The 27,832-nt window shown below is 39.0% G+C and overlaps 1 protein-coding gene and 1 long non-coding RNA gene across 2 annotated transcripts in view; both read right to left on the bottom strand.

Annotated features, from left to right (window-relative positions):
• Positions 1-27,832, bottom strand: part of ntng2a (netrin g2a) — a 91,282-nt gene that overhangs the window by 42,022 nt on the left and 21,428 nt on the right. The gene's annotated exons all lie outside the window — the stretch shown is intronic.
• Positions 16-1,801, bottom strand: LOC141282977 (uncharacterized). Its single transcript, XR_012337912.1, has 3 exons — positions 808-1,801; positions 254-472; positions 16-153 (listed from the first exon to the last, which is right to left on the bottom strand). It is a non-coding gene; the product is annotated as an uncharacterized lncRNA (long non-coding RNA).

The following is a 27,832-nucleotide window of genomic DNA, read 5'->3' as shown; positions in this document are numbered from 1 at the left end:
TTCTGTGGCCTCTGTAATTGATTATGTTCCATTGCAAATTCTAGATATTCCTGAATTTTTATATCCCCACATAACTGTGTTGCCAGCCTTGACTCAGGAAAAGCTCCTAAGTCCACATCATTAACTGGAAAGCCACAATCCCTCGATCCAGATCTGCAAGAAGTAACATTATATGTATATAGCATATACATTTATGTATGCTTATCTTAATTACATTGGTTAAATGCATTTTACACATGTATGATTTGTGAACCTGTGTGGTAGAAGATACAGCTCATTTGGTACTCCACCAGGGCACATGGCAAGTCTAGAAGGCCTAATCCTGTGCTTATTCCACAGCTCTACACATTCATCCAAGTCTGCCTGAAGGATATGTTGAAAGCAAAATTGAAGCAGGCACTGGTGTTCATTGCTGCCATTGAAGTGTCCATCGTTTCTGAGATCCCCAAAAAGGTTTATCCAGAACTGTGCCCTACAAAAATAGTCCACATAAATCAGTCACATACAATACTGTATTCTTAATTGTAACCCTTCCAGCTAAAGTCATTTTTTCAAGTTTTCCACATTAAATCATTCTGCATAATTTAAAGAACATTCTGTGAAAATATTCCGAATCAAATATGAAATTAATAGCTTTCAAAAATCAAACTTTTATACTCGTTTGTCTGGTTTACAGACAGGGTCACAAATTTGCATATTATGGCTAGTTGAAAGAAGTATACGAATGTACAAATTGTAATAGTATAGCATCAATCAAACAAACAATTACATTTATAGCATTAAGTTAATACTATGCTCAAGACTAACCTTGCTTTCCTTAAGATGGACCACCAAGATTCGATGCGCTGATTACTCATTGATGTACCATACATGTGACTTCTTAAACCAGAATAGTAATCTGTATGGTGATGGCGGAGAGTGCACTGTATTGCTGCTAATGTACCGTTTTCTGTTCCACAGTCCGTTCGTAATCTCATAGGAACAACACCCATGCGTTGTACACAGGAAATGAAGTTGTGTGCAATGACAGCAGGGTCGTTGTTTGTATGTCCACAAGTAAGCCACATAACACGCCTCGAAAAACCATCAATGCAACCCGATATAGCGAAACCAAATGGTTTCAGTTTATCGTACCCATCTACATGCCATAGATAGTTCGGTCCCATGGAATGATATGTACGCCGGACAAATCTACGACGTGTTCTCTGAAATGTCCCTTGTGGGTTTAGCTCCTGCATCAATCGCATAACATCATCCCGTTTTACATGCAACTTGTGTTTCTGCTGAAGTGCCAACCACATTGTCCGGTAGCCGAATAACTGTCCTGGTCCATGTAGCTCCGCTCTTATGGCATTCCTGACATCGTGTACTGGGGAATAGTTTTTTCTTCTAAACATATTTGCTTCCTTTAGATGTGTTTTAAGAGAGCGCATGCTAATCTTAATGCCATGGTAAGTTGAAAGCATGTCCAAAATCACGGCATATGAATGTCCGTCCTCAAAATAGCGTTGAATGTATTCCATTCTTCTGCCTTCAAGTTTGTTGATTCAAAAAGTCTTACTTCCTGTATATCTTGATTGACAGACGTGTCGTCCAATCAGCAGTAACCAATCCACGACGTGTCGTCCAATCAGCAGTAACCAATCCACTAACACATTGTACCTACCTTTTCCGGTTGTTCTGATTTGCTGTTGTGATTTCTGACTTTTTATTTTGCTTTCTGGTTTGTTATTTTGTTTTCTGGTTTGTTATTTTGTTTTCAGATCTGGCGTTGAAATTTCTGACTTGTTGTTTTGATTTCTGATTATGCGTTGTGTTTTCTGAATTGTTATTTTTTTTTTAGATTTGCCTTTGTGTTTTTAATTTGTTGTTTTAATTTCGGTTTTGCTGTTTTGTTTTGCACTTCCCGGCCACCGTACTTTCCACTCACATTTCAAACACTACACTGCTGATCGACAGAGAGTGCGCTTTTACTCAGTTTCATTTATTTTAATTAAATGTTTTCAAAAGCCTGAGGAAACGGTTAGGAGGATTCATCTACCACCCTCTGGAGGCCTTTAAGCCACAATTAAAACCCAATGTCAATCACAAACTCCTTCATTCGACTGCTTCTCCAACACCAAGTGCCCATCAAACTCCTATCATGACAAATTAATCGGCGTCAGACCACTTCAGTCTAACATCCCAGCCTAAGGGGAGACCTCTTAGCTTTTGAAAGACTAAGCAGTGTTTTCAGACTAATAGGTGTTACGTATAAGCATAGGTATTTTTTCTTACCAAATCCAGATTTAAAATCCTCTAACCATCACATGTACAGATTGAATTTGGACCTATTCTGTGAGAAGTGACGAGATTTCTATATGAATGAGTGTTATGCAGATACAAAGGTCTTGTGAATCCGGTGCAGGCATCTAAACGCCTTGTTCCATCTGTTTATTCTGCTTGTGTTGCATAATGGGATGTTTCTTCATTCGCAGGCAGATTTATGTCCCAGGGGTTGATTTTTATTAAAACTAAGATTTTTGTTTCCTTATGGTATATAAAGGTTACATTAAAACTAAAGCATGGAAAAATATTTATTTGTTATACTTTCCAAAGGTCATGTCATAAAATAGGTAATTTTCGTCATTAAAATTTCACCGTTATTTAATATTATTATGAAAAATAGTAAAACTCGTCCTAAAGTATTTGTCCGATTGCCACGGAAATTGGTATGTAGCATCAGTGGTGACTTATTTCCTATGAGGTACAAAAGCGAAGCTTGTCAAAACATGTATTTAGCCCGTCATGTGAACCTATGTGCATCGTGCGTCATGTCAAAATATGTGCCTGCTGCAAACGCTTTGAAGGGTTTTATGATAAATGAGACACTCACGTTTGCCAGATACAGATACTAGAGACACTCAAGGCAAAAAGTTATTTAAAGAATTTTGATAACACAATCCCTTGTCGTATATCGCGTAAACGGATTTAAAGAAAAGCTTGCAAAAACTAATTTGAGGCTGTATCGTCACCAAACTTACATGTTAACGTATAACTTAGGTTTTGGCTTTCTACCCTTGTCCAGGTGCAATTTTAAAATAAATGTATTTACAAATCTTTTCATTTTACAATTTAAAACCTACGGTAACATGAAAGAGAGTGGATTTGATCGTGTAATGCTGGGTTCACACCAGACGCATTTGAGGCGTCAAATTCGCGTCTACCACAAGTGTACTTGCTTAATTCGTGTGTAAGAGCCGCGTGTGAAATTCTAGTCATCGAGACATTCACGCGTAAATTTGCATCATGGGGCATCTTGTAATCACGTCACTACGAGAGCAAGCTCGTGATTGGTTAACGCGGTGCATTTTTCCGCCAAATTTTAAATTTTTCAACTCGCGCATAACTCCGGTGAAATCACGTCTACTACCCCGGCTTAACGCCTCATTCGTGCCCCGAGACCTCCAGATGTGCGTCAACACGTCTTTACATTGACTTAACATTGAAATCACTTGGCTTGACGCATCTACTGCGGCTGGTGTGAACGCAGCATTACAGTGATTATTGACACTTCACTTTTGCAATTGTATCATTATTTCCATTACAATAATTTTATATATTTTTTTTTATCCAACTGCTTGTTTACCAAAGAGACCATGCATCTGTAAAAAGCATGTGGCGAATAACAAGAAAACTAAGAAAAACCAAGTTAAATATCTCTTGTGAAATTATTGCATTATTGTAAAGAGTATTTATTTTTTAAAAATCCACAGGGCTAAAATACTCAGTGCTTTCCGACACGCTGAAACATGTAGCATTACATCAGGAAACATCTTGAGGTTGCCAGATTAGCGCATCACAGTGGTGATGAGGGGCATCTATGGCAGCTGCAAAGTAATCCAACATCAGACGAGTGATACAAGCTCTTGGGAACAACAACGATGAAAGGAAACCAATCTGATTTGACAGCAAAATAAATGCCTGCTGGCGTTTTGTAAATGTGCTTGGATAGCGAGTGTGAAAACTGAAAGCGATACGCTCGCTAGCTCGCAGATTGGTCTGCGTTCCTCACCATCATGAATATTCTGAATTATTGACACCTCACCAGAAAAAGTGCCAAGTAGACAGTAAAGTCCTGTGATTAAAAACCAAGGACAGAGGGAATCATTTGTGCCACAGAGGCCAAAGTCATTTTGCTCTTTTTAAAACACCAGCTTGTAGGTGCGTTTTAATTTGAGCAATCGGGTGACTTCGCTGCGGGTTGCATAAAAACAGCAGGGGTCATCCTGCCTATCAGTGGGTGGTTGAGTACCAGCATCTTTTTCTGGGGTGTGAGGTGAGGTTTCTGTGTCGATTCAGGGCAGCTATATGTGGGCTGGGGACCCCACTGGTTGGGACAGGAACAGATCTCATGGGTATGGCTGATGCCAAGCTCCAGTGTTGGGCTAGCATCAAACCCTTATCTGGCCATCTGTAGCTAAAGAATCAGGAGTATGAGATAAACATATGGCTCTTAATGCTCAGGCACTGCAGAGGAACTCAAAAGAGCGATTGTGTACACAACCAGAAGACTGTTATTCAGCAATGGATTAAAAGCTTGAGAGTTGTATTATGCGATCATGCGATAAAGCCTAGCTTTAATAAACAGATTGTGCAGCCCCAATGAACCGCCATATAGTAAATCCAATTCGTTAATACATTTATGCATTTGGCAGACATAACAAGGTATACTTTTTTTCATTTTGTGTGTTCCCTGGGGTTGAACCTACAACCTTTTGCACTGCTAATTCAAAGCTCTACCACCGAGCTAAATGACCATACTGCTGCCAAATTTTCCTATAATGGCACCTATTTCGTTTTTGTTAGTATTTTATTAGGAACAGGCAGTGGGAGGCACCTTTTTTGAATTGATTTTTATGGGTAGTAAGCGTTTTGCTCGCTGTTTATCTGCCCCACACTCCACGCGTTTTTGCCCCTGTCACACCACGCGTCTTTGCATGAGCGCTCTGAGTGCCTGAAGTTGAAAAAAGTAAACTCTGAGCTGGTTTTGCCTCATACATCTTGAAAAGTGAAGCCGTTTGCTCTTTGATCACCCCCTGGTGGCAGGCTGCAGTACAAGTCATAAACCCCACCCATCTCCATAAAAACAAACCGGACTCGGCTCTAAATAAAAAAAAAATATTTACACTTCCAATAAAATGTTCCGAAATATGGTTTTGGTCCTTTAGAGGGGCTGTCCCAAATGGCACACTCCGGACTTGTGGACCTCCTCAGAGTCCACACTTTGATGACATCATGTAGTGTAGACCCTAGGGACCCTTGATGCGAGTCCAAGATGGTGCACCGAAGTTGTATTTTGGGACAGACTAGAGCGTCACACTGGACAGTGTGCCCATCAGTGTGAACTCCTCCCTTCTGTCGTCTGATTGGTCCAATTTTTCTTTCGCAAGGACTTCTGGGTTGGTAAAGTGCACGAAGCCTGCTGCAGTGGGGGCTTCGCTGAAGACCACATAAAGGGTTTTAAGAGGGCGCTGATGAGCACACTTCTGAGCGAAAAAATGACAGATGGGACACCCTACGAAAAGTCCACATGAAGTGCGCTATTTGGAACAGGGCCAATGTAGTTGTTATCACACTGATATATGTTGTTCAATTGTTAATTTTTTTGATAAGTTTCATTTTAGCTAGTAAAGTGTCGTTATGATTGGCGTAGTTGAATTGGGCACGCAAGCTTTTGGGCGGAAGTTTGATACTGCGGCTCCGCCTCTGGCTCACGGACGATTCCTTCTGCGCATGCCCTGGCGACAAACTGACGTTTTACATAACATGGCAGCCCCTATTGTCCGACATTTTTGGCTTCATTTCATTAAGTCGCATCATCCATTTTTTTTTTCAGTCTATGCCATGAGAGAAAAACATCCAACATCATTCACGTTTTTCCATTGTCCAATCAAATGCAAGGAGAGGCGGATCTTCCATTGTGGGGACAGACGTTAACAGTAGCTTTGATTAATCAGAGAGTCTCCTGTGTTTTTGAGGAATGGATCAGATGTTGATCAGATTTCGCCAGAAATGTTAGTTGTTACACGTAAATGTAAGTACAGAGATGGCGATAGAGAGACAAAGGTTTTGTATTTCTACTTTAATGTGTGGTGTATTATACAGTATAATGAAATGCTAACAGCACCTTTTACAGACACCTAGTACCGAGGGGCGAGGCCCAGTGGTTAGCGTGCATCTCAGAGACTTTATGCCATTTTAACGCAAATCTGGCCAAGTTAAATCCTGTGACAACTTCTGGTCCTCCCCCCCCCCCCAATTTCCTGTCAATCTATTGTATCTGTCTAAATAAAGACAAACCAAATCAACCAAACACATAATGCCCCTAGTTCTATATCTTCACAAAAGCTGTTTTCCGTGTCACTCTTTCTGTGATACGGTTTCTTGAAAAAAAAAAAAAACGCTCGGGAATGAGACAGAATTCCCACAGTACCGTTAAAGACTGTTACAAAATATCATTACCAGCATTTATGCTTTAATAGGACGTAACGGCTGCATTTCTTTCAAGATTTGCTTAAAAGTCTGGTGTAAATAAGGCGAGCATTCGGTCTGGTGAATAAATTGCAGGCGAACTAAACAAACACAGACCGACAGATAAAAGGCTGCGACTGGAGTCCTGCTGGAAGCTGCTGTTAATGGGCGCTTGATTTATTTTTCCCACAGTTCTCTCTCACGAGACACGCTGACTATTTATTCTCATTTGCGCAGAAGCACCGCCGGGCTCATCATGAGGCACTTACGCAAACAAAAACGGATGGAGGAACGAGGAGGACAATCGGTGCCCGTAGAGTCACCCCAGGCTGGCCGAGATTGGTCATTATCACCACTGCCCGACTGACTTATTACCTCCATTTTGAAGCAGATCGAGGAACAGTACAGAAAGCGAACTGGTGAGAAAGATCAACCATTAGGGAACGGTAACATGTGGGTGTTGTAAATGGGCTTTAGAGATTACCACCAACTTGGCAGGTTCCAGAAAATGTCCTGTTATATCAGGTGTTTGCTCACATTTTACCAAGTGATTTCAAAAAGGCCTTTTATTGAATTACATCACAGCTGTGAACCATGATTAGGGACTTGCTAATTGGTTGCAGATTATGTGACCCTTGACCACAAAACCAGTTATAAGTACCATGGGTATATTTGTAACAATAGCCACTAATACATTGTATGGGTTAAAACTATTGATTTTTAATGCCAAAAGTCATTAGGATATTAAGTAAAGATCATGTTTCATGAAGATATTTTGTACATTTCCTATCATAAATATATTTAAAAATGTGTTTATCATTAGTTATATGTTTTGCTTAAGACTTCATATGGACAACTTTTAAGGCAATTTTCTCAATATTTAGAGGGTTTTTTTGCACCCTCGGATTACAGATTTTCAAATATTGTCCTACCTAACAAACCATATGGACCATCAACGAAAAGCATATTTAATCAATTTTCAAATGTCTATGGATAAATCTGTCTGATTGGATAAAAACGTGTAGTGCAAGAAGAATCATAAACATTTTTGATCCATTTTTGATCCAGAAAAGGCTAGAATTTAAATGCATACAGTAATGGCTAATTGTGATGTCTGAGAGGGGGATTTGTACAATGTTTGCGTTTGATATTTTTAGGTTAGAATGAACCATCAAAATATGATGTGCATATGCAATATATATGATGTGCAATATAAACTGGACAAAACAATAAACTTTAAAGGTATTTACTGAAGAAAATAATTTAGCAAAAAGGGAAGCCATGGGTTTAATTTGAATATACAAAAAGCATAAAAACAATAGGCTCAGAGGTAATAAAGCATACATTGACTACAGTTTTATCTGTTAATTAATATTTGTTGATCCTCTTTTGTGGTTATTGTCAAGGTCAAGTTTTATTAGAATCCCTTACGGGCAATTTGGCTACAGTGGTTGTCAAAACACACACGACGGATCCATACACTCTAAAAAAACAAACGGTGCTATATAGCACCAAAACAATTGCTTTGGATCGTAACGATAGAAGAACCATTTTAGTGCCATATAGCACCGGTGAAGAACCAGTGAAGCACCAGTGAAGCACCAGTGAAGCACCAGTGTAGAACCATATAGGGGCCATATAGCACCACATATGGTTCTACATAGCACTATATGGTTCTACACAGGTGCTTCACTGGTGCTTCACTGGTGCTTCACTGGTTCTTCACTGGTGCTATATGGCACTAAAAATGGTTCTTCTATCGTTACGATCCAAAGCAACTGTTTTGGTGCTATATAGCACCGTTTGTTTTTTAGAGTGTACACTACAAAACAAATACACATAAATAGATATAACATAAAACATTAAACATTAAGCATTAAGTTTCCTTAGAAGTATTTTGTGTAGTTATTGTCTTGTGCTATGTATTAAACTTGTGTGTGCCAAACCTTAAATTTTTTTCAAAGCTGAGCTTCAGTTTATACTCCGAACACACCAATGCAACATGCATACAAAAATGTTTATGGATCTTTGATTACACATCTGATGCACATCACTTCTGGCCACTGCTGTATGCATTTAAAATGTATTAATGTTACATCATAGATTATAAAAACTAGAGGTCTCTAGTAACTGCATCATACACCTAAGAGTTTTAGACTTTAATGTTTCTCATGGTCTTAAAAAACCTTTTGATCTTGAAGTGCATGCTTAAAAAATATCTTAAAAGCATCCCATGGAGATACCTCTAGGAGCTTGTTAATAAAATGGCAAGAATAGTGGCTACTAGTATTAAGTTTAAGCATTAAGCAGATGCTTTTACACAAAGTTACTGGAAACACAGAGTATAACAAAAAGTACAAGTATGCTGAAATATTTTATCATTTGATGTTTTATCACAATATAAATCACATAGTTCAGTTCATGTTCTTCTATTGTTTTGCTAGGTTTATTACAACATATCATTGTTTATAATACAGTGTTTTGTCAAAGTCCATGTCAAATAAGATAAAAATATTATTCTAAAAACACTGTTCTTTCTGGTCGGGGGGGGGGGGGCAGTGTCTTTTTAGAAGTGGTTGTGCCTCCCCCTTGGAGGTGCAACTGTTATGTTGGGTTTACACCAGACGTGTTTGAGGCGTCAAATTTGCATCTACCGCGCATAGTTGAACGAGTGAACATTTTGAATGTACTTGATTCATTCTCGCGGGAAATTCACGTCATGGTAGGGGCTTCTGCGACTCCACTCGCTTCCAGTAATTACGTCACAACTAGAGAAATCTCCTGATTGGTTAATGCCGAACGTTTTTCTACCAAAGTTAAAATTTTTCAACCTGTGCGTTTCCTGCGGTTACGCTCAATTCGCGCCATTCGCACGAACTACACGCGTGAATGAGGCGGAATCGCGTCTGGCACGCTAAACGCCTCATTCGCGCGCAAGACTTCCAGAAGCGTCTTTACATTGACTTAACATTGAAATCACTTGCGCTTGATGCCTCTACCGCGACTGGTTTGAACGCAGCATAACTATGCCACATTGGGTCTCAAAGCAATATGAACCTTATCAATAAAGCGCTCAATTCTGAAGCAGAGTTATAATGCAGGGCTTTGATTGAGATATTGGATTGAATTGAATTGTTGACGTAATAATCGTAATTGAACATGACAGCTCTCCCACAATACTATTTTATTCAGTTTACACAGTGCTCAAAAAGAGGATATTGATTTATAAAAAACGGCATCACACAGGGGCCTCGCTAAAACCGACGGATAATTGGCTTCAAATGCTCTTCTTCACTTCCTCATCTTAATCCTTTCTTAACATCCTGAAAGCCCTGACCTCCGCAAACGATGCCTGATTCAGTGTTCTCCGGTGGTGAAGCTTTTACGAAACGTTCTCACTTCGCAAGACACCCGTTTCCATATTCCCTATTACCGGTCTTCCGTCCACTTTGGGACATTTTTGAAGTATAGCTTCTGAAAAAGGTCAGCCTCACAATAGCAGATCCGTCTGTCAAAAGGCAGTCACGGGGAGTTCATATCTGAATGTGGTCTTTTATTTATTTTTTACCAGCCTGCACCGGGGAATCGGCTAATGAAAAACGCCCCGCTGTTTCCCCCCAATGCCTCAGAGAGCTGCCCATACAAAAGAAACGCTGAAGGGCGGTGGCAAACCAGAGACTTCTAGTGTCACCGCAACCCTTATCCCCAGCCTGGAGGATTTGCAGCTGAAAGGTTGGAGAGACAGGGGAGAGAGGGTCGTCCCCATGACGCCCAAGGCCTTTGCTGTATCGCAGCTACTGGCTGTTTCGTTGTGAATTGCAGACGACCTTGAAAGGTTTGGCACCGGCCGCTCCTGTAAATTATTCACACAGGATGTAGGAAAGGGCTTCTTTTGCGCTCCCGGACGGATGGGCGGAAGCCCAATGTAAGCTTTGCTGCTTCTATATGGAAGACGCGGATTAACTGCACAGAGACGGCGAGGGGAAGGAGAGATAGAGAGCGTGGTCGCATATTCGCCTATGCACATCAAGGAGTTGAAGGAGTTTCAGAGAGAAGGAATAAGGGTGGTCCCTTCATAATTAATTTCTCCCCCCTACGGAAACATCGCGATGGGGCCAATTATTGCCAGAATGTGACTCCATCGCCTGCTGCGTTACTGTCCACAGAGCTTTATCCTCTAGACATCCACACGATGGAGAATACAGAAAATTTTGGGCACACACTTTAGATCACTTGCTGATTGTAGCCTGAAATTACAAATACAGCTGCAATCAGTTACGTTTGCGTCTATTATGCCATCTCTGTTTGAAACATAAAATTGCAAGTTACTTTACTTTAGTATATGACTAATCCCTGTCCAGGAAACTCCCCCAAAAGGTTTAGGAGACAATACTTGCGAAAAATAACTGTACAAGTTATCATTGAACATGACTAAAGAGTCCATAAAAATTCACTTCGCATTAAATGTATCAATCACTCCAACCAAGTGAACTTACTAAATGTTTCAATTAGGGATGCGATTAATCCCAATTAATCATAATTAATGTATAGCAGAATAAAAGTTTTTGTTTACATCATACACTCACCATTAATGCAATTATCTAATCAACCAATCACATGGCAGTTGCTTCAGTGCATTTAGGGGTGTGGTCCTGGTCAAGACAATCTCCTGAACTAGAAGAGCAACTTTGACTGAAATAACCACTCGTTACAACCGAGGTATGCAGCAAAGCATTTGTGAAGCCACAACACGCACAACCTTTAGGCAGATGGGCTACAACAGCAGAAGACCCCACCGGGTACCACTCATCTCCACTACAAATAGGAAAAAGAGGCTACAATTTGCACGAGCTCACCAAAATTGGACAGTTGAAGACTGGAAAAATTTTGCCTGGTCTGATGAGTCTCGATTTCTGTTGAGACATTCAGATGGTAGAGTCAGAATTTGGTGTAAACAGAATGAAAACATTTATCCATCATGCCTTGTTACCACTGTGGAGGCTGCTGGTGGTGATGAAATGGTGTGGGGGATGTTTTCTTGGCACACTTTAGGGCCCTTAGTGCCAATTGGGCATCGTTTAAATGCCACGTCCTACCTGAACATTGTTTCTGACCATGTCCATCCCTTTATGACAACCATGTACCCATCCTCTGATGGCAACTTCCAACAGGATAATACACCTTGTCACAAAGCTGGAATCATTTCAAATTGGTTTCTTGAACATGACAGTGAGTTCACTGTACTAAAATCGCTCCCACAGTCACCAGATCTCAACCCAATAGAGCATCAATTTTTGCTGCAGATCCAGTCCTCATACAAGACGGCAGCTGGATGAAATTTTGATGAGTGATGGTGTTCTAATGAAAAATTCTGTTTGTCTTCATGGGACACCCCTTTTATTCTGCACCCCTAGGGTGTGGATCTGGTTGCGGAGATACTGTATTTGCACCCACGTGTGCACTTTTAAAGACACAACGAATTTCAAAGATCCCCCTGTGAATAAATCGGCAGAGGATGATCTGTCCTGTTTTTCTGACAACCTTTCTAAACTGTTGCTGTAAATGACACATTTTGCAGTAAATTTCTTTGTTAAATGTGCTCTTGCAGATTTTCATTACTGTATGTACACAATTATTAAGCTATATGTGATTGTCAGGTGCACTAACTGCTGTAATCAAAACCTGAACCTCAGCATTGTGAAGTGGCGTGTGAAGTGACAAAGCTATGAGTCGATCCTTATGTTTCATTTTCTCTTAACAAGCAAACACACAACAATCTGTCATTTGAAGACGTCATTTTATCTCCTGTCATAATGAGGTTACATTATAAGCTTTGTTTCTTTTAGAAAGACTGCCGTCGACACACTTTCATTTAGGGGATGGGATGTGCGATTAAAGCCAAACAAGATGTATGGAATAATTTAACAAGGTAATTATAACGCAGAGTAGTGTTATGTAATTCAGGAGAAACAATAATGCATCACAATACGTTTTTAAATTTTGTTTTGCAGAAGTTAATTTTAGTTCACACAAAAATGAAAAATCAGTCATTATTTGCTCACACTCGTTTCAATCCAAAATCTGTATGGTGTTTGTTAATTAAATGCACAGCATATTTTTAACACATTTTTGATTTATTTTATTATCTAAAAATTCTTAAAACAAACACAGTGGCCTAAGAGATTAATGTTTCCAAAATATTTACTTTATATTATATACACACTGTAAAAATACTTTGCTGCCTTAAAATTTTTTGTTAAATTAACTCAGATTTACAAGTCATGTCAACAGAGATGAGTTGTCACAACTTATAAAATATAGTTGAGAAAAGTCAACTTAATTTTATAAGTTATAACAACTCATCTCTAGTCAAGATAAATAATAATAAGTTGAAATGACTTGTAAATCCGAGTTGATTCAACAAAATTTTTTAAGGCAGCAAAGTTTTTTACAGTGCAATTTGAATATTTAAAAAAGTTTTTTCTTAAAATTACACATGCATACACTGCAAAAAAATCACTTTCTTACTTAGTATTTTTGTCTTGTTTTAAGCACAAATATCTTAAAATTCTCAAGTCAAGATGCATTGACTTGACCTAAGAAAACAAGTCTAGTTTTGATACCAAAAATATAGGGATGCACCGATACCACTTTTTTGGAATACGAGTACGAGTACTTGCATTTCAGTACTTGCCGATACCGATACCGAGTACTTAATAAAAAAACATGACTTAAATTTACAGGTAACAGCTTTAGTCATATAATTTAACAAAAAAACAAGGGACTAGTTTTCCAGTTTGTTGTAAACTCTGCCTCTTTGGACAACACGAGGCATTAACCCCTTACATGCCGCTCAAACATAGACATTTCTCAGACCGTGGCAGGGGCGGAGTGGCAATCGGGAAAGTCAGGACTTTTCCCGGTGGGCCGGTAGTGTTTTAAGGCCGCGAAGGCGGGTCTGGTAATAGCCGTGCTTTCAGTCTTTAGTCGTGCACTCCGGCCACACTAAAACCTATTTATCATATATTTAATATGCTTCAGCGCTCAAAATGTATCTGGCCGCACCGCTCTCTCTATCAAGCCCGTCTCCCCTGGAGTTCTATCAGCCAATCAAAAAATAAAGAAAGAGGCTACACAATAGCCAATCAGAAAATAGGACTGTTGTATCTGGGTAAGATTTAACGCAACAACCAATAAAAAGCATAGCCTCGCACATCCATCGAGGAATGGAGCTCCGAGCATCACTTTGAGCAGCACAGAGTAAGTCTGATCTCCTGTTTTAATGTTACAACAAATGCACATCTTTGACACAAACAATGACAACTTGACTGCTGTTAGAGAATGTTTCCCAGATAATCAGCATCAGTTTTTCACAAGTGTATGTAACTTAGCCAACAGTTTACAGCCTGTTCACTGACAACACCTGCTCAGAACACGCAAGTTGCATTATATTTTCGTTATCACACGATGACTGACATTTTGTCACATAAAACATCTCTCTCCAAACAGGCTTAATAATTTTATAAGCAACTGCTTTACAACCATAGTAAGCTTAATCTTACCTAAAACTAGGGAACTGTTGTTGACTTTAAGATCTTTTAAATAATAGTTATTACACTTGGTATTTCATGTTGTTGTACAGTCATTTTATTGTAATTTTAGATTTCAGCATTTGCTTATTTTTTTTTACCATGGAGGGCTGGTGGTCTATGAAATTTCCCGGTAGACTTTTGGGTCCCACTCCGCCCCTGGACCGTGGTATCGATTCCAGGTATCGGGGGACTTTTAACGAGTACGAGTACTTTAGAAAATGTGGTATCGAGGCTGATACCCGATACCAGTATCAGTATCGGTGCATCCCTACAAAAATATCCAATTTAATTGATTTTGTGCATAAAACAACCAAAAAAAAAATCTGCCAATGGGTTAAGCAAAAAAATCTTGAAAAAGAAAAATTCAAGAAAAACTTGCTTACCCCATTGGCAGGTTATTTTGCTTGTTTTATCCACAAATTCACTTAAATTTGATACATTTTGTCTAAAAACTAGATTTATTTTCTTAGGTCAGTTTGCTCATCAAGAAAAAAACCTCTTGATTTAAGAATTTTTTTATGTTTTTACTGAAAACAAGACAAAAATACTAAGTAAGAAAGTCATTTTTTGCAGTGTGTGTGTGGATTTATACATACGTAATTATTACACTGCAAAAAATGACTTTCTTACTTAGTATTTTTGTCTTGTTTTCAGTAAAAATATCTAAAAAGTCTTAAATTAAACTGCTTTTTCTTGATGAGCAAAACGACCCAAGAAAATAAGTCTAGTTTTTAGACCAAAAATATCAAATTTCAGTGATTTTGTGCATAAAACAAGCAAAAAAAATCTGCCAATGGGGTAAGCAGAAAAATCTTGAAAATTTTTCTTAAACACTAAATTCAAGAAAGATATTTTTGCTTGTTTTATGCACAAAATCACTTACATTTCATATAATTTTTGGTCTAAACACTAGACTTATTTTCTTGGGTTGTTTTGCTCATCAAGAAAACACATCTTCATTTAAGAATTTTTAGATATTTACTGAAAACAAGACAGAAATACTAAAAAGTTTATTCTGAAAATGATTAGTTGTGATTAATCGTAATGCAGTCCTAAACCATGTGGGTCAAGCTTAAAAATGTCAAATAAATTTACCACTGAAGTACAATTAAAGTAAATTTTTTTATCTTTTGTCATTGTAATAAAATTAACATCAATCATTAATATTCATCAACTTCAACCCTGGCATGTTGCATTTTGAGTATTTACACTTGAGTATTCTGAGCTAAGAAAATAACAATAAAGATTTGGTTCATCATCAGTAGCTTTAAAGGCTTTGGGGATTTGGAAACACACAGATCTAACCGTGTAGTTTTATTCAGCCTTTGTAAATTGTTAATTGTGTTAAACACAATCTGAGTCTTGTAGGGTGGGGGAGCTTCTGAGGAGTTTCCGATTTTCATCCATCATAAAAAGTGATGGCTGGGCTCAGGGTAAAAGGCACGGGTTAATTTAATCATACACGCAGCCGAGAGAGTGCATCATTAGTCATATAATACCCACTTTTGAGCGCAGAGAAAACAGACTCCGATGGATTCACCGGTAAGCAGGATCAATGCACATGTAAACAGACAAGCGCGTGGCCGCAAACTATCATGAGGATGTGTAGGCTGGTTCCTCTGGTTCTTTGACTCTGGGTTTGGCATCATTTAATTCTCACACTCAATATGTCTGCGAGCTTTCTTTGAAGGTGTCTTTTAAATCAGATGGAGATATCTGTAGGTTGGGTGTAAATCTTGAAACATCAAATTTATCTCAAAGCTTTCTTCTGTAGCTTTGATGCAAAATGCATCAACGTATTGTATTTTCGTTTCACGAGTCTTATCTTGGCAATAAAATCACGGTGCACTTTTGTCAGATTTCAATTTGACTTCAACCTCTAATATTTACAAGTAATGTAAAACCATATACAAATATACAATAAAACTGTAAAATTATGTAATCTTAGTCCCTTTAGGTAAGTCACATCACTCAATGTTTGCAACACCTCCGGGCAGGTATCAGTCTACTTGAATGGGGAAAGACATATATCTTTAAAATTGTGTGCTTAAATCACAATTAAACAACATATTTCTGTCCAACAATTAAACCATAAGTTTCTTAAGCTCAAATTGAACATTTTTTTTAGCTCGTTTCAGCTACTGTGCCTCCCCCAGAGAAACGTCAGTCTTTATCGAATGATAATTGGTTCTTTTAACTGGAAGGCGGGACTTCTGGCGCCATATTGGGCATTGCATTCTTCGTTATTTTTATTCAGTCCCTTCAGAAAAACGTGATTATGCGATCACACGATTCAATGCATAATCAGCCAAAGTCCGCATATTTATGTGGGGGGCGCATTATTTCCAAATACACTGCACTTTTGCAGCATAAATTGCAGATTTCCGTGCGCAAAATATGCGGGGCTTGCATGATTTTATAATCCCCGCATTTTTGAAGCAAAAATTAAATTTTTCTTAGCAGAAAGTTGAAAAATTTTGCATTTACCTCACACAAGCGCAGCCATGCCCCCTGTTGCCATGGGAACGTTATGAAGTGATGTGATTATGTGACGTGAAATCATTCAAAAGCTGCACACAGTGTTTGCAAGTTCCCGCAGTTTTTGCAAGTTCCCGCAGTTTTTGCAAGTTCCCGTAATTTCATCGCATAAAATTGCATAAATATCCCGCATATTCCATCACATTTTTAAAGAAAACGTGCCGCAAGATCAATAATTTTTGCCCGCAACAATCACAAAAAAAAAACTCTGTATAGTAATAGGAGTGCTCATTAGGCGAGTATCGGATCGCGGTTGGTACGGATCACGACCCACGGTTTGGTTCGCATGTGATTTGCGGATTAATACGGGAAAGTTTATCATTTGCACGTGTTTCTAAGGCTTGCAAATGTTAACACTCAAGTGATTTTAAACAATTTAACCATAAAAGGCGCTAAAGTGAGCAGTTTTCTGAACACACAGACGCACATGTGGTTGAATGTTGTCTGCTCCAACTCCAATCAGATGTGATCATCCCTATGCCCTTTAAAGATCAGAACTCACTCCTGTGTCTCACACTGTAGTCGATTAAAATACATTTGGCGAATAGAGCATTAAAAAGCATCGTAATGTTCACTTTATGTGGCGACTGTTTATGCTCCTTCCCGAAGTGCCGTTTGGAATTTACCCTCCGTCTGTGTGCGACGTGCACACATTTTTTTCTAATAAAAAATATTTATTTTTGTCTTAAAGGGATACTTCACCGATTTAGCATTCAGCTTTGTATCTGTAGAAACCCGGCAGTATTACTGAATGACCATGTTTCCCTCCATCATTTCCCCCTGAGAGGAGAGATATCTGCATTTTGGTTCTGCAAAAAAGTCCTCCGATGATGCAAAAATCGTCATATTACATCATCGGAGGACTTTTTTGCAGAACCAAAATGCAGATATCTCTCCTCTCAGGGGGAAATGAGGGAGGGAAACATGGTCATTCAGTAATACTGCCGGGTTTCTACAGATACAAAGCTGAATGCTAAATCGGTGAAGTAACCCTTTAAGTGTATACATTAGGGGGTGTGCACACCAAAGCTTTTAAACGCTGCTGAAAACACCACAGGCGGAAGCCGGCTTCCAGCTTTTTTCAGCTGAGCACTTTGGTTGCTATGATTCTTCTGCTTTGTTTATCAGTCATTAAACGAAGTGCCGGTTGGTTGTTGTGATGTTTATGCCACCCATCCTCCACTGTGATTGGACGGCCGAGTGAGAGTCACATTGACGAGCTGAGCTTTTCACCCAAAGTTAAATATTTTTCAATTCTCGGCAGCGCCTGAAAACATACGCCAGCGTAAACGCTTTGGTGTGCATGCTACCTTAGAGGTCTTAAAGCAACGGTAACCTCAATTAACCGACCTAAGTCTGTGTTGTTAATGTTAATCAAACAACCCAAGACAAAGAGAAAATAGCTCTAAAAAATAATAATTGTATTTAATTTATACAATAAAGACTTTATTTTTATGTTTATTTTTTATTATTAGATGGATTCGATTTCTGTACCTAATGCCAACTTTAGACCTTACTTAATTTGCAACTTTGTTCTTTTTTTATAAATGTTTGTAATTTCTTTTTTGTTCTTATTAGATTTTTCCCCACCTCTTTTTTGCCGATCTGAAAAAATATCCGATCCGTGCCTCAAAAACCGTAACGTGATCCTGTGAATTTTGTGATCCGGTACACCCCTAGTTCTCATCCTTGTTACATCCAACATCTTTGTCCCAACTTAAAAGATCAGTTTAGAAGTTTTCATGCTGTTCCAAATTGTAAGCGCTTGTCTGAACCCAGTTTACCAGGTGGATCAACAAAGCCAGCCAAAAATGCTGGTCCACTACATTTTTGTAAGTTGTAGAAAGCTTTGCGAGTTAAAAGAAGAACGTTTTTGAATTTGTTTTATGTTTAACAGAACTATAAAAGCACTGGACTGTAAAAGATGACTTTAAACATTCCTTTAAGTTACTTTAGAAGGACACCAGCATCTAAACCACAACATATGCTGATGTCCACAAATGCAGATCTGTAGCACAGAATTTAAACTGCTAATACCATTTCCTCTGATGTTTCAAAAAGAAACGTATGTCTTTGACTTCCTAAATAAATGCATGTGCGGCTGACAAACACTGAGATACCGCAGGGGCTTTGAAGACAGCGCCATCTGAATTTCCTCGCTGCCAATAACCCAAAGCATTTTTTGTGCGTGTTTAATAATATATCTTCGCATATGTTAAAGCGTCGAGCGAGCGGAGAGAGAGGCTGAGTTTGCGCCCTGGCCGCTCCACTAATGTAACCTAAGCAGAAGATGATCCCGGGCCAAGGACTCGCCTTTGATGGTCAGCACTGATGGTGTTCGGCTTTTTAGAAGCAATCTCAAGGAGCTCCTGTGGGAACACAGTAAGAGCAGCTCTGCTTAGACCTGAGCATTTATAATACACGCTCCATTCTGCTTCACACTGTACCAGTGTATCGTTGGCATAATCTCCAGCTGAATCTAGGGCGAGTATTACATCACACGAAAGCAACTGCAGACAAAAGCAAAAACTGCAGATCACACATGTGCCCACGCGACCCAGTGTGGTGGAAATCGTGGTCAAATAAATCAATGATATCCGACTTGAAGACATAGATACTGCAGGTTGCAAATTGCCTGTAAAATGCTTGAAACTTAAGAAAATACAATATTTTAGGAAGCCGAATTGAGTTAAGAATAATTCATCTCATTTTGGCTTGAATCCACCTCGTCTCATTGCTGCAAAGCTCCTCTTATCATAAACAAAGATGTACGGCACGCGTGGTTTTACGAAAGAAAAATCATGGATCTAAATAAAGTTCAGACGCTGGGGAAAAAACAACCAAGTGCAGGGCTTTTGATTTGAAGCCTAAAAAAGTGCATCAATCCTTCACAGAAGCAATCCACACGGCTCTAAGAGTTTAATAAAGGCCTTCTGAGGGCAATCAATTCGATTTTGTTAGAAAAATATCAACATTTAAAACTTTACAAACTAAAATAACTAGCTTCCGGTAACGACTGACACGAGAGTGCGGATACTTCTGTGAAGGATGGATGGACTTTTTTGGGCTTTAAATTAGAAGCACCATTTACTACCATTATAAAGCTTGGAACAGCAGGACATTTTCTAATATAACTCTGATCATGTTTGTTTGACAAAAGGTCAACATATACATTGAGGATGGCTTGAGGTTGAGTAAACAATGGGGTAATTTTCTTTTTTGGCTGAACTATCCCTTCAAATTTTAAACTTTAGCATGTAACGTGTCCAGCGCAAACATGAATGATACTTTAAAGGAAAACACCACCGTTTTTTTTATATTTTACTATGTTCTTACCTCAACTTAGACAAATTAATACAAACCTATCTTTTTACAATGCGTGCACTTAATCTTTGTACAGCGCGTCATGAATGTGTTAGCATTTAGCCTAGCCCCATTCATTCCTTAGGATCCAAACAGGGATGAATTTAGAAGCCATCAAACACTTCCATGTTTTCCCTATTTAAAGACTGTTACATGAATAGTTACACGAGTAAGTATGGTGGCACAAAATAAAACGTGGCGATTTTTAAGTGGATAAAAACGAGAACTATTGTATGGAAGAGCACTTATTTTTCAGCACTTCAACCTCGGCGTGCAGTAACATCATCACTCCTGACTCAAACTTCCGTCAATATTACTGCGCCTGAGGTCTAAGTGCTGCAAACGAAGTTATTCCGCCATACAGTAGTTCTCATTTTTATCCACTTAAAAATAGCCATGTTTTATTTTGTGCCACAGTACTTACTCGTGTAACTTCTCATGTAACAGTCTTTAAATAGGGAAAACATGGAAGTGTTTGGTGGCTTTTGAATTCATCCCTGTTTGGATCCTAAGGAATGAATGGGGCTAGACTAAATGCTAAGACATTCACGACGCGCTGTACAAAGATTAAGTGCACGCATTGAAAAAAAATAGGGATGTATTAATTAGTCTATGGTGAAATAAGAGCATAGTAAAATATTGAAAAACTGTGGTGTTTTCCTTTAAAAGGTCGCTATAACGAACACTTTAAAACCTGTATTTTTAAAAATTAATACTTTTTTTCGATTGGTTCAGTATGGTAAGAAATGCACACTAGACAAGATGGAATAAAGAGAATGTAAGATGAAACCATCTCTGTGCTAAAAATGCAGCACTACAGTACAAACAGGTTCACTTCAAATGCGGTACATGAGCGAGCTCAAGGCTCTGACCAAGAAAAATCCTGCTTAGCTCTTCAGCTTATATGATGAAAGGGGGGCTTCATTGATCTGTTGACACAGCTCTGTTGCCCCCAAGCCTACTGACATGACTGCCCCTGAGACCCTTAAAGACACTACAATACTATAGATAAATAAAAAAAATGTTTTTTACTGCTATTTTGGTGCTGGTCTAGCTGACCAGTATGGTCTTTCTAGTGAAGCTAGTTAACCGCCTGTCAAATCATTCTCCTCACTTGGCACTGTTGACGCCAAGCAACTGGGCATCTGTCAATATTCACACATGCTGACAAAGTATCATATCAAATAAACCTATGCTGATAACATGGTCAGTGATTTCCTATATGATTTATGGGTTCTGATCTCCGTGAAGGCTTGTAGGCACAGGAAACTTTGTGCTTTGTATACAGTATTTACTTTGTTTATGCTATGTTTGTTTTATGGATGTTTGGATCTTTGTAATGCAAAAAAATACCAGCTATACCAGCCCCAAACCAGCACAGAAATGTATCAAAGTCAGAATGATATTTACTATATGTGTGATTTACAGCGCACATTTCAGCACATTTCGCCCCCATAAGCCGAAATGAATAAGACGGTCTGACAGCTAATGACTGATCTCATCTGAACTGTCCTGAAGTTCGACACAGACAAGACCTGCCAATGTCACTCCCCTTCTCCTATAGTCTCACACCCTACATTCACCAGGTACAAAAAAAAATGCAAGGAAGAATCAAGAGATGCCATCACATCTATCTACCTGATGCCCAAAGATTTGACTTCTTCTGGTGGACACCACTGTGACAGACTGACATTTTCCTAATGGGACCGATGGAGGAGGTGAACAAGGGTCAGGGTGAATAAATGGTTTTGCTTGCATCACACACACAGACCTATAGTGAATCTGTCTGTCCATGATCAACTTTGTCTGCTGCTTTACCCATCAGACCTCAACGCCCATGCCACTAAATATCAACCAAAAACCCCCCAAAATGTTTGGAAAACATACTATTTTTACTATTCCTGCATTATATGGTATACATATTGTATTATACATAGTATGTCATGATGGGCAAGGACTGGGACCAAGTGCAGGTAAATGGTGAACTCAAAAAAGGTTCATTTAAACTAGGAAAAACAAAAGCCCACGTGGGGGAAAACAACATAACGTCAACTGATGACAATAGCAGATGAGACTATGACGTGACAAACACACTATGAAGAGATTATACTTGGCTTTGACTTAACTATGACAGAATTGTCAAGCAAAACGATTCAGCAATGGGCAGAACACACTGGGGCCAGGTAAGGGTAGTTAACCAATATTTAATAATTAACATGGAAACAAAGGGGATGGGGGTAAAGACAAGACACGGAAGCACCGAGGGGAAACCTTCCGATATCATTTATGAAGCCAATACAGAAGTGATTTAAACTGCAATTCATCGACTGGCCACTAGAGGCAGGCTCCAAAAGGGAGTCCATAGACCTCCATGTTAAAATGGCCAACTTTACAGTAGAAAATAATATGTTTACAGCCTGGTACAAAATTTGTATTTGGTCTATATAGCTAATTTTGCCCTTCATGACAACTGTAAGGGGTGTGAATTTTTTTGTAACTCGTCCGTTTAAATGATATTAAGCCTTGAAGTTCTCCATAATTAAGGGCGTGGCCACTTGACTGAAGGTTGAAAAGCCACTGCTGTCACTAGAGTCGTGCTAGGCGGGCGTGGTGTCAGCAACCAGTCACCTCAGCTTCACTCACATCCTGCCTTTTTACCCATTTTCGGATATCCGCGAGTGATGTGCTGTGATGCGCGGCCAAAATGGCGACGGCAGGCACCGCCTACTTTAAGCTTCAAAAACGATCTTCAGAAATCTATGGGTCTCCATGGTTCTTGTGAGTTTAGCGCATTCCCCCGCCCATCAATCAGTCATCCGTGGGGCGCCTTTATCACCTTGCTTTTTTTACTTAGTAACAGATATGATTTAAAATGTAGCGAAGTACAATACCTTAAACAAAACATACTTAAAGGAATAGTCAATTTTCTTAAAAGAAAAATCCAGATAATTTACTCACCACCATTACTCACCAAAATGTTGATGTCTTTCTTTGTTCAGTCAAGAAGAAATTATGTTTTTTGAGGAAAACATTGCAGGATGTTTCTTATTTTAATGGACTTTAATGGACACCAACACCAGTGTTGGGTGTAACTAGTTACAAAGTAACTAGTTACTGTAATAAAATTACTTTTTTCAGTAACTAGTAGTGTAAGGCATTACCCGTCTGAAAATGGTAATATTATTACAGTTTTCCCGAGCTAGTTACTTAAGTTACATTCGCCAGTAGCACCTTCATCACACAAGGCACAAAACACAGAGAACAAAAGGGAAGGGGAGGAGGGCGTGAATGGAACAGTGATTGGTCTAAGTTTGGCACGAGGTATCATTTACCATCACCGATTGGTCGACACCCGGTAGCCAGCAGCACAGAGCGGCAGCAGCACAAAGACAGATCGGGTAAATGGAAGCGTCAACAACGGCAAGCTCTTTTTCAGAGGAAGGTTCCCAGCAACAGAAAGCTAGTTTCGACGGGTGGAGATTCAGTCATATTTTATTATGTTCAACGGAAGGAAAATAACTTGACGGTGAAGTGCACACTCTTTAATGTTTCTCCGAACGCTGTGCCCCACGTCCTGTAGCGGGTAAGGAAGCCAGCATTTTCTTGGCCGTGGCTTGCCCAAATAAAAATTCTTGTCCAGAAAAAAATGTAACTAGTAATATAACTAGTAATATAACTAGTTACTTTCTCCAGGGAGTAATAAAGTAAAGTAAGGCATTACTATTTTTGAGAGTAATATGTAATACGTAATATATTACTTTTTTGAGTAACTAGCCCCAACACTGACCAACACTTAACACTTCAACACGGAACAGTTTTTTTTCAACGGAGTTTCAAAGGACTCTAAATGATCCCAAACGAGGCATAAGGGTCTTATCTAGCAATGCGATTGTCATTTTTGACAAGAAAAATACAAAATATATACACTTTTAAAGCACAATTTCTCGTCTAGATCCAGTCCTGAAAGCGTCAGCGTGACCTCACGCAATACGTCATAACGTCAAGAGGTCACAGAGGACGAACGCGAAACTCCGCCCCAGTGTTTACAAGTGTGTTGGAAGAGGACCGTTCCTACGTTGTTGTACGTGGAATGATACTAATTAATGTCTTTGTGTCAGTTTATTGTTTACAATGGTCTGCAAATGTGCGTTTTATATATGTAACACGTGACCTCCCTACGTCACTACGCATTTACGTTAGGTCGCGCTGGACCGGATCTAGACGAGAAATTGTGGTTTAAAAGTGTATATTTGTTATTTTTCTTGTCAAAAATGAAATCGTTTCGCTAGATAAGACCCCTATGCCTCGTTTGGGATCGTTTATAGTCCTTTGAAACTCCGTTGAAAAAAACTGTTAAGTGTTGAGTTAAGTGTTAAGTGTTGGTGTCCATTAAAGTCCATTAACATAAGAAAAATCCTGCAATGTTTTCCTCAAAAAACATAATTTCTTCTCGACTGAACAAAGAAAGACATCAACATTTTGGATGACATGGTGTTGAGTAAATTATCTGGATTTTTCTTTTAAGAAAATTGACTATTCCTTTAAGTTAAGAAAAAGTACAGATTTTAAAAACTACTCAAAGTAAAAGTACACAAAAAAAACTACTCAATTACAGTAACGTAAGTAATTGTAATTCGTTACTTTCCACCTCTGATTTTATGCTTAGGTGCTTTGAAAACAATTCAATGTTTTAAAAGCACCCAAGAATGCACATCCTTCAAAGAAAAGTCTTAAAGTATGAAAAGCTGTGATCTATAAAACAGGTGGCTAGTTTGAAAAAATCTACTACTACAGTATATCAGATAGGTTTAATTTTTATTCAATGTGAAAAATAGTAATAATAATACAGAATGAGTAAGTGTGTAGTGTATATACTTTAAATGATTTCTGTAATTTGAAATCAAAGGCAATTACATTTATTGCAAGACGGCTATGGTACAATCTGAGCGTGGGTGTGTATTTGTGTTTGAAGATTCTCTATAAACACCACTTCAACATATTGGTTCTTTCATGACAGAGTTTCTGCCCACATGTGGGTGATAAAGACATCATGATCTTGTTGTCCTCCTCATGGCACCTCTGTTGCTCCCTACATCTCACCTTCCATACACAGTTTCTGTATCTTTGCCAACGTAGGCACAAGGACATCTCAGAGACCTCGAGTTCTGATAGGCTTACACACACACGTTTTATTTCTGGTCGACCTTGATCTTTCGTAATGGCCTATCAGTTTCTCTGTATAATAAAGGAATAGTTCCTCGGAAATGAAAATTCTATCTTTATTTACTTCTTCTTATGCCATGAATTTTTTAGAATATCCAGTTTACTCGTGTTTAAATTGCTGTATGAGTCCGTTTTGTGAACTAAATGTTAGTATTTCAAACCGGATCAACTGATTCTTTGATCAAATCTGACTGAAATGAATCATTTGCTCATGAATCAGAAGTTAAACCCCTTTCACACAGAGTGTTGATCCCGGAAAATTGCCTTAAAAAGTGCCTTCTTTGTGAACACAAACATGTCTGGGGATTGATCCCGGTATCGATCCTGAGATGGAGACCTAGGAACATAGTCGTGATCACTTCTGGAACAGACATTGTAAACATAAGGAGGGGAAAATGTTGTATGAGGTGTCGTAATTTGCATGTGATGTCGACATGTCGTAATGGCATTTTGATCGGGGATTTTAACTGCATTCATGCTAAAAATTGTCTGCATACTGGAATGAAGCTTAATAGAATGGTACGATGTGTTAGTTTATGATTACGAATCAGAAAAAACACACAATTGTGGCTTCTCGAAAGAGTTAACTTATAGCCCTTTTTCATTGCATAGTACCCCTTGGTTTGGGTCAGGACGAGTCAGCTCACCTCACTTTGGCTTGGCTAGATTTTCCATCGAGTTTACTAACACTTTGGAGTGGGAGGGATTGTAGGGGTGTTGTTTTATTTGCGCTGCCTACTGCTGTGAAATCAAGTGAGAGCGTCGTTGTACATTCCCATACATTTATTTATTTCTCAGTCCGCCACAAAATTAAAATTGCCCACCAAAAATAAATGTTTGCACATCGTGTTTATAACTACCTCCGTCTCACATGACAGTTTCTGTACAAACACCTGTGGTGTCAATCGACGCACTCCGCTGAGCCTCATTTAAGTTGCATTTAAGCATATGCGAACATGCACGTCACAAATGTGCAGCCACAAACTGAAAGTCTGGAAAAAAATTGGTATGGTGTTCCTGATTATCAACCTGTGGATGTTTTCATCGCTAATAGGGAGTTTGAAAACTTATAGCAGAGCACAGATGACAACGTGTTTGCTCGAGACAGCGCAAGCTAGCATGAAGGTAAAGCTAATCTTTTACATTATAGTAGTGACGCTTATAGTGACGATTCTCTCAGACCAATCAGTGATCTACAGTGTTTTTGCGTCACGTTTTGGTATCAGCTCAGGTCGCTTGGAACCACGACCGAGGTGGTACTAAAAAAAGTATCGGGTACTATGTACCGCACCCAGTGGAAAAGCTCACAAAAGTAAGCTGACCCAAACCATGGGGTACTATGCAATGGAAAAGCGCCATTAGGACGCGTAAAAAAAAAATCCACTAAGTGCACAATTACAATTACATCACACCCTGAGGTCACATGTTTTACGGGATCTTTACGGGACGCGTGTGAACGCACACACAGATTCCTGAAAATGACTGGCAGTGTGAATAAACCAAAATCAAACGATCCCAAGACAAATCCCAGGACACATATCCATGTTTTTCCTGGAATCTCTGTGTAAAAGTGCCTTTTGCTAAACTCATATAAACTCTTCAGGGAGAGCTTGTACATTTCAGTCGGTTCATTAAGTAATACAGTTTATTAGTTTAATGTGATTTTATGGAACATTACTTGGTCATTTTGGATTTTCACAGCCCTAGTCCCAAATCTCCTCACATGACATGTAAAGCAATCGTCAGGATAGATTATTGGCCAAGACTAAAATCATGGTCTAATGCACAAGATGAAAGTCCGGAAGACTTTTTTTTTTTTTTACTTTAAAGGTATAGCGGAAGATTTTCGTTTTCCGGGTGGATCATCACTGTTATTGGTCATCCCAGATATCAATCATTCTGATTATATGTTGACGTATAACCGTCGCACGTGCTCGCCTCTACGTTTGCTTTCTGCACATGCGCACTTTCACGTGTATGTGTGTTGTGCTACGGTTTCAACCATTCATTGAAGGTCGCGTTCTCACTGTGTTTTTTTCAAAATGTCTGAGGGTCACAAGAGAAAAAGTGTCTACGAATTGTATGACAAGAAGAGAAAGGACTATAAATAAAGAAACAAGACCAGAGTGTTTATGGGAGACTATTTCACACGCTGGCGTGAGCTAAAGGACAGGTTGGGCTTCCCACGCGAAGTTTCTTCTGGAAAGGTACATTTTGTCATGCTATTTGGAGAAATCCATTTAAAATCACTGCTGGTAAAAGTTGATGTAAGCTATGATTTGCGATGCTAGCCCTGGCACAAGTCACGAACCGCACAGACACGGTAAACATGCCGACAGAAACTTGTAAACAGAGCGAAGAGAAGAACTGAGCTCCTGCACGCTCTCTCTCTGTCTCGTGCACGCGTTTAACAGGCGTTCCCTCTCGGGAGCATTTTTTAAAAAATATCGAGGGGCGGTTCTTTTAAATAAATTGGGAAAATCTTCCGCTATACCTTTAATACAACCATACCAATTTTTGAGAATCCTTGTCGTCCACATCAACCTATTTATTGTACAAACATTTTATTATTGTTCTTTTTTCTGTTTGGAGTCTCCAACGTT

The sequence above is a fragment of the Paramisgurnus dabryanus genome, chromosome 11 (genome assembly GCF_030506205.2).
Source record: "Paramisgurnus dabryanus chromosome 11, PD_genome_1.1, whole genome shotgun sequence".
Taxonomy (NCBI): domain Eukaryota; kingdom Metazoa; phylum Chordata; class Actinopteri; order Cypriniformes; family Cobitidae; genus Paramisgurnus; species Paramisgurnus dabryanus.
This window is presented reverse-complemented; position numbering and strand designations above follow the sequence as displayed.